The sequence below is a fragment of the Sphaerodactylus townsendi genome, linkage group LG03, assembly GCF_021028975.2.
Source record: "Sphaerodactylus townsendi isolate TG3544 linkage group LG03, MPM_Stown_v2.3, whole genome shotgun sequence".
NCBI classification, from domain to species: Eukaryota; Metazoa; Chordata; class Lepidosauria; order Squamata; family Sphaerodactylidae; genus Sphaerodactylus; species Sphaerodactylus townsendi.
Genome location: NC_059427.1, coordinates 131,134,835 through 131,146,979, shown reverse-complemented (window position 1 = coordinate 131,146,979; position 12,145 = coordinate 131,134,835). Strand labels below are relative to the sequence as shown.

General features: G+C 43.7%; 1 protein-coding gene across 2 annotated transcripts in view; it reads right to left on the bottom strand.

Moving 5' to 3' along the window:
• Positions 1-12,145, bottom strand: part of SLC39A11 (solute carrier family 39 member 11) — a 549,451-nt gene that overhangs the window by 152,116 nt on the left and 385,190 nt on the right. Inside the window, exon 12 of one of the 2 annotated variants that reach the window (XM_048488149.1) lies at positions 9,148-9,345. The exons of the other annotated variant lie outside the window; for it this stretch is intronic. The gene's annotated coding sequence lies outside the window, so the exon portion shown is untranslated. The remainder of the gene's footprint in view (positions 1-9,147; positions 9,346-12,145) is intronic. 2 annotated transcript variants of the gene reach the window in all.

The window sequence follows — 12,145 nt, the reverse complement described above, 5'->3', positions numbered from 1 at the left end:
GTACTTCCTGGCTTATCACTCATAAAAGTGTTAACTAGACATTATAGTGGACGAGTAGATTCCACGACCTCAATTCTCAGCGATGGCATGACACCTTATTACTGGGAGTTCAAACAGATGACTTTTCAGGCTTGTCAGTCCCAAACCCAAGAGTTCTTTAAAATTTGAACCACATTAGCAAACCAGCTCCACTGGGAGCCATCCAAGCCACCATACAGCTGTCCTTCTTCCCTTTCTCACCTAAACTTTCTTGGCAGCAGCAATGGGAAAGAGTTCCGGTGGAGCTTGCAGAACTCTGAGGACACTGGCTATTATGGTTCCCTGATATTTATTTGTTTAGGGAATATGTTCTGGATTCATTTTCAAAACATTTTTGTGCCACCTTTCCACCCAATCAGGGTCGACAAAGAAGTGGACATAAAAACAATCAAAATGCAGTTAAAATTATAAACTTCCGTTAAAAGCATATAAACAAACAACACTAGGAGAGCCAAGAACTGTCAATACATATGCTACTTCTCCAGAGATTTGCTTGAGCCAGCTCACGAGTGAAAATGCCAACATAAAATAACAAAAACAGCATATTCAGTATTAAACTGGTAAAATATCCCATGAAAACTATATTTCCTGTTATTCCTAGTGGCCTCTAAAGCCTAATGAAGACCTGAGAGTGATGTAATGGTCATTAAGGTATCAGACTAGGATCTGAGAAACCCAGGTTTGAATCTCTACTCTGCCATGAAAACTTGCTGGGTGACTTTGGGTCAGTCACCCACTCTCACCCTCAACCCTACCAAGTATTTAAATGGAAGACCTCCAAGAAAACCTAGGGACATGATGCAGGCAATGGCTAACAATCTCTGAGCATCTCTTGCCTTGAAAAACTCTACCAGGGGTCACCAGAAGTCAACTTGTTGATCAGAATAAATAAATACAGACCCACTGGAATCCCTCTTCGGTACTGTAATTGTTGTCACTGCTACTGATATTTTTTGGGAAAGGATTACAGCAGTGCCTGGGGGAGGGGTGTGTGTGTGACAAGACCTCCAGTCTTATCACCCTCCACTGGGACGTGTGTGTGTGGTGTGAAGTCACTTGTGGTCTTGTCATCCTCCTTTGAGACCAGATAAATGTATTCATTTACTGGATAAAAGATCATGAATTTCCTGTGTTCTCTCCTCCAAAGGAATCAACCCACAGAAGTGCCATTTCATTTTCTAGAATATTCTGCTGCTCAGAGGAGTTGGGATCGTGGAATATCACATTTCAATGGATCTGAAAGCAAGAAGGCAACTTAAGGACTTAGTAACCAAGATTAGGTATTTTTAGGAAACCAGCACAGCATGAGCACATCCTAACTTCTGACATAGTGATTCTTTTTAGCATACAATCAGAATGTGAAGTAAGAGGAAATCTTCTGTTTGTAAGTTTTCCCAAAACAATACAGATGGCCTTTTCAAAGGCAAAGAGGGGAAAAAAGATGCCCTTTTTCGAGGGATTGGCCTCTGAAACAGCAGTCCTAGATTCTACAGTACAAATGTGAGGAAACAGCATGCAAAGTCCTAAACAAGTCCCGTCCCTGTTAGGCTGTTGAAACAATATAGTGTGACTGGCTTTATTGTTAGCTTTACTCACACAGCCAACAGAATCAACTACAGTGCACAAGAAACCATACTATAGCCTGCAAAACCCAGAACCTGCTATACGAACAATACTAAGCACACCGCTAAACATTAAAAACCCTATGATTTCCCTCCTGTCAAGCTGGTGTTTCAGTGAGACAGGTACTTTATGATTACATTTTCTTGAAAATGTTAAACATCTGGAGCCCAGAATTACAAGGCAGCCTTTGTGCCATGGGTAAGTTATCTAAAATAAACCAGCACTTGTTGCTGAGAGTTTCAAGAGGAAGTTTTAAAAAGAAGCGAGAAAGAGCAAGAGAAGGAGAAACACAACACCTTCAACTGTAGCATATTTCAGACCTTGGAGATATTTCAAATATTTTCCATAGATCACCTCCCCCTTGCCCCTCCAAAATAGCAGAAAGCAAAAGTCAAACAGTTAAACCAAAAAAAGTATTTCCAAACAGTGGGAAGAAAAAGAAATTAGATGTTGGTGTGTCTGCCTGATATATCACTGTATCCCCATTCAACTGATTTGGGGTGAGGGGGACAGTCTTGCTGCAAGGAAGCCCAACTTTGTTGGAAGGGCATAGACCTGCTATGGGTTATCTCCCCTATTCCCTTGCAAAACCAAGCTAGAAACATCTCTTCCCCAAATCCTTCTATTTGTCAGGTTCACCCGAGAATCATGAAATGCAAGGCACTGGGGAAGTAGCTTCTTTTTATTGCCTTCAAATTAATAATGACTGACTGCTGTAGAGGGGTTCAATACCAGGAGCAGCCAAGGTCCTGGAGAAAAGTTTGAAAGCACAGGTCTATTGCTGAAGTAGAGATGGTAAAGTCCTGTGACTTCCTGGGATTAGTGACTAATGCAACTATATGCAAACTCAGTATTTGCTCAGTAGAGGAAGAATGGGGTCTATATATAAAAGTCTCTTGTAGACAGTCAATACATTTTTGTGGGAGCTCGCTTCCAATAGTGAAAAATAGTGCAAGTATTGAAATGGGAAAGTTGTGTTGCTCGTCAATGGTGTGGTCAGTGTTTAATAAGGTATCCATTACTATATTCCACACAACTCTCAATAACAGGAATAGGTGCGCTTTTTGGAGAAAGAATGGCCCCTTCCGCACATGCAAAATAATGCATTTTCAAACCACTTTCACAACTGTTTGCAAGTGGATTTTGCCATTCTGCACAGCTTCAAAGAGCACTGAAAGCAGTTTGAAAGTGCATTATTCTGCATGTGCGGAATGAGCCAATGTTTTCCCATTGAGAAACTGCTGCTTTTTAAGATCTCAGAAAATGTACTATCCCTACAATCAAAGCACTTTTTAAATGTCTGAATCGTTTACAGTCTGGTAATTAAAAGTTGATATTGCAACCCAGTGGTGCCCCCTAGAGGGGTGGGGACTCATAAGTACATGGGGTTGTTACATGATTCATTGATAAACCTATCAGTCAGTCAGTGTGGAAGTCCATGATCTCACTACTTCTGCTATCATTAATCATGTATTATTTCCAGTGTGTCTTGGTTAAATATTGGGTGTACATCAGCAGCATGTACCTAAAAAGGTCCTAAGCTTGTGAAGTTCCACCATGCTAAACATTTATTGTTCAAATAAACTCTATCTGAAATGATCCACACATCTAGTGGTTTCAAGCATAGCACTGATGTGTTTACTGGGAAAAGGGCAGAAACAGGACTCTGACCATTGATCTCATCCAAAAATATGAACACCACCACTATAAGCAGAGTGCACATTTACCAGGAGAAAGATATGAATGTTCTATTGCACCCCAAATGAAGACACTGAAGAATTTTTAAAAAGTGAACCAGCTGCACTACCAGTTTCTTCCAACTACATCCCATCCAAGGCCAACCTCGATCTATGCCTTTAGGCCAGGGGTAGGGAACCTGCGGCTCTCCAGATGTTCAGGAACTACAATTCCCATCAGCCTCTGTCAGCATGGCCAATTGGCCATGCTGGTAGGGGCTGATGGGAATTGTAGTTCCTGAACATCTGGAGAGCCGCAGGTTCCCTACCCCTGCTTTAGGCTGTTCACATAGTTTCATTGCCCCTTCCTGCTTTTCCTGCCCTCCCATCCTCAAAATCTTCCAGGAAGTCAATAGACAAAAATGTGAAACTTCTACAACATACAAAATCTAGATGGATGTCTGACAAACCTGTGGTAAAGTTCAAGGAACTTTAGTGGTAAACTTCAAGGAATATAGTAATTGGTCTACAGAAAGCATGTTCAATCTCTCCAGGCAAAATTGGGTAAGAATCCTCAGGAGCCGCTTGTTAAGAAAGTAATTTCTAACCCAGTGTGTCTCCCCAGTGAGCACTGTGGATTCACAGTGGCAATTTATGTGGATGTAGTTGGTGGGGAAACAATGGTCTCACTCCAATAATTTTCATTGCTGCTGTACGACAACAGCTGTAATAAGGATCTCACAGGCTCAAGCTTCACTTCCTCCACTTTCCTAGGAATGCTCATGTTGGTCCATGTGGAGAAATGTTCAAAGGCCTCAGACTCACCTATGACCATTTGCACCTTGTAAGGATGGGTACTTCTGGCTGCTTCACAGCGTTTTTCCTCTTACGTTTCGAGAATACAATAAATGCATACCAAGCTGCCCCTCCCCTCAGCTTTGTACTGTGGCCTTCCAGTGATTGGGAGTCACACTATTTTTGCCATTCTCAGTAAACAGGGAACTACTGAGCTCCTAGAAGGGCATCATGTATGACTGGTGCGCTTTGTTTGGTTTGGTGGATGTGAAAGTGTACACCACCTTCAATATGAAAATTAAAAATACCTACTTCGCTGCATTTTTGTGAAACGTACAGAGAAGTGTTGACAGTTTGCATGCATTTTAAAGGAACTGAGATGCATACATACAGTGAATAAATTACCCTCGTCAGAGATGTATGCTGTTTTGCATTTTAGTGCTAAACAATGGTCCATGGGAACAGAAAGTCTGGAGGGTCTTAATAATGACTGAGCACAGCAGGTAATTCGGTTTCATATGAAGTTGCAACTCTTGAGACAACATCAGGTAGCTTAGAAAAAAAGACATCATAACCAAGGGAGGTGAAATCTTGGCTGCTGCTCTGCTCTGCTCTGTAGCGTGACCATAGTATGATGCACCTGTCTCAGCACTTTAGGTAACAGGCAGAGGCTTGCCCTGCCAAACAATGGCTCCTATTGTACTGCCTGCTTTCACAGTAGTTCCTATTGACTGGGAAGCCCAATCCATCAGCATTTGTCAGAGCCTATAATATACACAGGTCTTGTTAATTCACACAGGCATAATATGAACTATGGGACTCCAGGGCCTTTCTGGTTGGCACACCTCGACACACATAGTTATCTATCAGAGCAACAAGAAATGTCAGGAGAGATTACTGGTAAGCTTAACAACCAGTCAGAAGAAAAGGGATAATATTGAAACAGGCATTTAGAAATGATGTTTAAAATAGTACTTAACTTTGAACATACTTTCCCCCACACGCCCTGGGGCTTATAGCAGTTTGGAGGAGGGAATTCCTTTTGGGGAAACAGTCTGTGCTAGGGGAAAGGTTAACCCACCCTGCCCAGTCCCAATTCAAATCTCTTTCCTGCCACTGCTTATCTCCAAAGCATTGTCTATTAGCATCCTTGTCAGTATTTATTGTGTATGGTACACTATGTACAATTTTATTCTTAAGAAAAAAAATTGGCATATTTTTGCTGTCTACATCCACAAGTAAAATTGATCTTATATGAGAAGTAGTTCTTTTTGCTTGTTTGTTTTAAGATCTATGTTGCCAAAACTTCCGTAGGATGCATCCACAGGAAATTTCTAGTGATGGAGGGATTTCTATCGGGGGATTGAGATGTTGTCACCTTTCTCTGCAGACTGAAATGCTCCCCAAAATGCTGTTTTATTGTACAGAGTATGCATGAAGGTGATATTGGAGGAACTGGGCTGAGGAAGATTTCTTTTTCCTCATGGAAATACACAATGATGTGTACCTACTGAGTGTGAGAAAGGGTTCATGAATATCAGTCATGGCCTTTTCTGGTATGATCCTGGTTCTATTTCAGAGCACTTCAGTTAACGTAAACATCTACTGAAGCAGCAGAATAAGCCAACTCTCATGACCCAAGATAGATAATAATGGGTGTGGAGAAAACTCAGTAGCAAAAGCAAAGGGCCACAGAATGAATGGTGCAAGAGCAGTCCACTTCCAAATTAGTAATAAATAATAAAAAAATCAACAACATTAAATGTAATTACATATTGGTGAACCCTATCCCAAAATGTGAGCACTTAAGACTCCTAGATGTGGCAGGATTCCTTACTAATGTTTGCTATGGGTTATATGCCAGGTATGGCTTTAGTGCAGATGCTGCTTTGGGCCAAGTGAGTGTAAGGCTCTACACAAAAGACCAGTCATAATCACAGTTGATCGAGATGATGTGTCTCAGAACTATGCTATGAATGCAAATAGTGCAAAATTCTTTGCTTGGCCTTTCCAATTTATAGAATCTCAGGTAGGAGACTGGGAAAGACCTCCCTGTCTTTGAGGCCTTGGAAGGCTACTGCCAATCAGAGAAGATAATATTAAGCTACTTGGACTAATGCTCTGTCTTGTTATGAGGAAGTTTCATATATTCTAAAAGGAAAGTTTGTTCAGTCCAGTCTCTTCAATCATGCACAGAATACACAAAGACACATAACATTCCTAAGGGGTTCCTAATTCATACAAGTACTCTCCTGTCCATCATAATGACAGGAAAATTGTTAGTAATAATTATCATAGTTTGTATTGATAAGACAACCAATATACATTGTCCTCAATGCTTAAAACAAATGCATTGTCTACTTGAAACTGGATGAGACAAAGGAGTTTGCAGGGCTATTTGCAGAGTTAGCAGCAGAATTAAGATTCCAACAGCTCAGCACATCTTGATCCAGATGAGGATGAGAAAGAAAACTTGGAGGATAAAATTCCAGAGGCATGAGTCACCCTGGAGGCCTAGGGAGTTGGGCAAGTGGTCACTCATACATGGCTTAAAGTGACCCCTTTAATGAGGAGAGAGTTGAAGACAGAAATGTGACCTAGAGCTAGTCACTTTTTCTCAGCAGAATCCACCCCTTTGGATTGTTGTTTTCATAAGATGTTTGGATTGAGTCTGCATGATGCAATGGATAGTACAGTGAGCGTTTGGTTCTGGGGGTCCAAATGGCAGTACTGCATCCAAATGCAACATTTTGAAGCATCTCCAAAAAAAAGCTTCAAAAACCTCTAGCTAAGGAGACATGGAAACATGGAAAACAGATGACAGGAATTTAATGGAGGTGCTTCCAAGATGGCAAATGCCTACAGACACGGGTTGATACTTGTGGCCAAACCAATCCAAGGAGACTTTTGGAAAGCTAAATTGCGCAGCCACGATTATGTCACTCTCTCTAGAGAAAGAGAGGAGGGTGAAAATTAATTTCTTGAACAGGCAGATGAAAGCAATTGGGTGAGGAGTCAAACGCCTGGCTGGAGTCATCTTTCTTGGCAAGCCTTTGCTTTAATGAAGTGAAGCAAAATGTGAGAGGGAGGCAGCTCTTTCCCCGCCTACAAGTGCTTTGGATAAGAGTTACAGGTTTCCTTGGGGGTCTCACACCCAGGCACAGAATAGCTTTCCTCTTAATAACAAGCCAAATTGTTTAATGATCACTGTCTGAATATTCTATGTTCTTCAGAAGAATATTAATTATTCCTTTAAAGCCAGGAAGATGAAAAGAATGTGACAGCGCAGCAGAGATATAAAGGCAATTTGTGTGGATAATATCTCTTTTGAAGCCCCAGGTGTCTCAGGGTGCATGATGCTTTATGATGTAACTCAAGGGGGGAAAAGATGGTTCTCTGCCCCTGGAAGCCTGCAGTCTGAATTTCACCAGTGGAAGGAGGAGGAAGTACAGGCTCAGATAATGTGATGATTGCAAGGAAACGCAACAAAGGCTTTACTTCAGTGAGGATGAAGACTAAGGGAATCAGCACAGAATAGATGGGGAGTGGGCGTTTCAGGAGAGCCTTGAAGGAATATGGTGCCATGCAGTTACTTGTAATAGCAGGTTCGATCTGTCTTAGAAAGAGAGCAGTGACCAATGTTGTCACATTGGTGACAACATGTAAGAAACAGCAGTGGGTTTTTTAAACGGAGGGAGTGCATCAGATATCCACATCATCCCAGTGAACAATCTCAACTATGTGAGAACCTTCATGGCTTAAAACAGGATCTTCTCTGAAAAGTAGCAAGCGCTGAGCTGAACCTGATAGCTGTCTAGTGGAAGGAAAGTCCTGTGGAGGTAATTAGAGAAACAGAAGGCATGAGAGAAGCCCATGGAAATCACTTCTGCCCCCCCCCCCCAAAAAAAAAACAACACTCAAGAGTTGAGACACAGTTGTGACTCAGCGGCCACTGGAAATTAAGATTTCAGGAGGAAAGCCCAAAACTTCAAAGCTGACATCTGTCATTTAAAAAAATAGTCTTCTTTACCTTCTTACAGTGCCTTGCTTAGCACTGACCTGATCACTCTTTACCTCCTGAATATTAAGGTATCAAGGCAATTTCCCCTATTCCTTCTTTACAAGAGCATGGGGATGGGGAAAAGGAAGCAAACTTAGCAATAGTCCTCCACCCACCTTCTTTAGTTGCTCTTAATTTTACAAGACCTTACTGCAAGTTAAATAAAGACAGGAAGCTCAATCCAAGGGGGGGGGGATCTCTGGAGCTGGTGGAGGGGCGCCTGACCCCAGAAGTGGCCACCATGCCCAACCCTGTCAGTGCAGGATGCTGCACCGGTGTCAGTGAGGGCATTGGCTAGGGGTGGCTTCCACCTGGCCTTTGCCCCCAAGAACACTGGCCCCTGGAGCTTGGATTTAACACAAACCTTTTGGGTGACTAAGCCCATTAAGCCCAATGGAGGGCTTTCTGTGTTTTTTGGTTTCTTGTCTCCCTGTACTGCCAAAAAAAAACCCTCTTGGAGATGGAGGGGCAGTGCTGCACCCCACTGAGGGCTCCCTGGATTATGTTGTTACACTCATTGATACAGTCATCTTCTGGCTTGAGAATTATTTCCGTCTTTATACTAGAAGTCCCGAGTTCTAAAGCAAACTCTGGAAAATAAACAGAAGCACCTTTGAGCTACTGGGGGTGGTTTCGTAAAACTGCATAATGACCTGAACGTTCAGAGCAGAGGTTATCAGAAACGTGTTATAGCACATCTATTGAAAGAAAAATCTTGACTGTGCCCTGCTATTGAGATAACTGCACATCCTGTAAGGCGAGGACAGAGTATTGTGTGCCCATGAACAACAACTAGGATAATCCAACTAGGAAGATGAACTACCTGGTATAGTTAGGCAACATCCCGGTCATGTTCACATCTGCCAAGTCATTCTTACCCTTTCACACATCTTTTGCTACCTAGCTAAATGGAAGTAGACATGTGGCACTAGAATAAAAGAGGGTTGCACTTACCTGTAACTGCTCTTCATTGAGCATCTTTTGTGCAGACACATACTGTGGACTGGTCATGAGCAGGCCTGCCATGGAAATATCTTCTTCTCACTTAGAAATCCACTCGGGAGTGTCCAGACCTCTTTTATTTTATTTATTGTATTTTTATTCCGTCCTTTCCCAAAGGGCTCAGAGCTGTCAGAGTTTTGTGACTGTTTCCTGTCTAAACAGTTACATGGTCCGATGAATGGTGCCACCTGCCCTCAGTTCTGCCAAACCACTGCAACCATAACCTATGTAAAAATATTCTCAAGTGCTTGCAGAAGGGCAAGTGGGAGGCAATGTGTGTCTGCACAGAAGACACTCAGTGAACAGCAGTTACAGGTAAATGCAACCCTGTTTTCATCTTTGGCCTTCAGCTTGGTGTAGCAGTTAAGCCAGCGTGGTGCAGTGGTTAAGAGCAGGTGGATTCTAATCTGGAGAACCAGGATAGATTCCCCACTCCTCCACCTGAGTGGCAGAGGCTTATCTGGTGAACCAGATGTGTTTCCGCACTCCCTGCTGGGTGACTTTGGGCTAGTCACAGTTTTTCGGAACGCTCCCAGCCCCACCTACCTCACAAGGTGTCTGTTGTGGGGAGAGGAAGCGAAAGGAGCTTGTAAGTCACCTTGAGTCTCCTTACAGGAGAGAAAGGTGGGATATAAATCAGGCTGACCAGACGTCCCGCTTTTGGTGGGACAGTCCCGCCTTCAAACAATTTGTCCCGCGTCCTGCGGGTTATGTCAATTGTCATGATTTTTGGGAGGCTGCCGCACTGCCTTCTGGGGCGCAAGGCAGTGCGGCAGCCTCCCGCACGTGCGGCCGCAGGAGCACGGCCTTCTGGGGCTTGCCGTTTCCCGCCCTGTGCCATGCGCGCTCGCAGCCGCCTACCCCCCCCCATCCCGGTTTACAAAGGTGACCATCTGGCCACCTTAATATAAATCCAAACTCCTCCTCCTCCTCCTCCTCCTTTGCAGACCCACATTGGGATTGTAACAAGTTATTCACCAAGATGGTTGGAAGAGCTCTCAGGATTATTTCATTGGAACATTGAATGAAGTATTGCCTTTCCAACCAATGTTTCTTGTCTTGGGTCCTTTCTGCACGGGCCAAAAACAGTGCCCTAGGGACGGCAAAAATGCTGTCCCTAGGGAACTGTTTGCATGGGAGGAGCTGCTGCATCGCTCTGTTTCCGGTTTTCTGGAAACAGCGGCTTCCAACCGCTGCCGTGTGAATGGCAGCAGCTGGAAGGCGCCATGTCCCCCGCACCATACCTGAAAGCTTACCTCCTCTCCTGGCTTCCGGCTCGTCGCAGAGGCCAGGGGACATGCCCCCCCTGGCATGCGACTCTAGAGCCGTTGCTCCAGCCTGTGGGGGCGTGTCCCCTGGCCTCTGCGATGAGCTGGAGGCCAGGGGACGAGATAAGCTTTCAGGGACAGCAGAGCCTGTGCGAAGGCTGCGCCCCCGCCCACCGCCCTCCTGGGACCGTCCATGCGAATGGTCCCGGGGGGGTGCATCGGCGTCTTTTACGCTGACGCACCCCCGCACTGTTGCGGTGCGGAAAGGGCCTTGCATGCAAGTTAAAGTATAGGGCTTCACAAACTATCAGCAGAAGATTGTGTTGCCACTTTACAGATCTCATGGACTGGAACACCGCTGAGGAAGATCACTGGAGGTGACTGTGCTGTAGCAGAATCTGCACATCCAGCCAATGGACAGGATATGCCTGCCTCAGCAGCCCATTCACCACATTTGTTGCTGCATTTTGATTTTATGATTGTTGATGTTCTTGTTGTTTGTAATATTAAGTTTATAATGTTATGTTTATTGATCCTATGTTTACTGATGCTATGTTTATTGATGTTTTGTTGCTTGATATTATGATTACTGATGTTTGCTATTATGCTGTTGTTCACCTCCCTGAACCCTTCGGGGGAAGGCAGTATACAAATCAAATAATACAATGCAATACAATTTGTTGAACTTTAGATGCCAGATGAAAACATTTTTGCTTTCCCAAAACATGTAGTTGTTTCAGGCTATTATGTCTTTTTTTGTTTTGTCTTTGTACTAGTGCTTCAAATAAAGAATATATTAACAAACCATAGTAAACAACAGGGAAAGCGAGAGAGGGTGTCTCCACTCCAGATACCATAAGTACAAAAGGAATATGAAAATGAGGAAGAGCCGTTGGCCGGAGATTGAAGCCTTTCATAAGCTGAGCACTTATACTGAATCAGACCGTTGCTAAGTTAAAGTCAATCTTGACTGTGCCAACTGGCTATCCAGGGTCTCAGAGAGAGGTCTTTCACCTCGCCTTCAAACTGTAGATTGAACCTGGGACCTTTTGTACGCCAAGCAGCTGCTCTGCCACTGAGCAAGGGTCACTCCCTATGCAAAAGCTGAAAACCAAGAGACCCCTACCGACTTTACAAGAGCAGTGGAGCCTTGACTCAAACAGTCACCGGCCCACAGCCTGCATGGCAAGGGCAAGTGAAACACTGGAGAGCCACTGGCAATTTCGTGGCCTGATCAGACATTTACTTGCACAATCATTCAGTCTGATACCAGGCAGGATTCTCAAGGATGACTGAAACTCATCCCATTTTGTCCTTGTGTTTCTAAAACGTCCACTCTACACTACCAGTCGATAGGAGTTTCAAAAGCAGCTTGGGATAGTGAGGAGGAGGGGAGAGGAAATGATTCAAAAGGGGAAAATTCAAGATTCTTCTGAACCTGTACAATTTCCTTGTGGAAACCTAAGCAGGGTTTTTTGGGCCCAGCATGTTTCCGTGTATGTCCAGCATGTCACAACCTGAGAATGGAAAGATAAACACTGCTTAGTTGTAGAAATGGGTTTTTACTTCAACATCCCAAAAATGAAACATTCTCTCCTTTAACTTTTCACTGGTACTGTCACACACGCAATATGGATTGAGAGGTATCAAAACAGAACGTGACTTTGTAATTTACTAACACC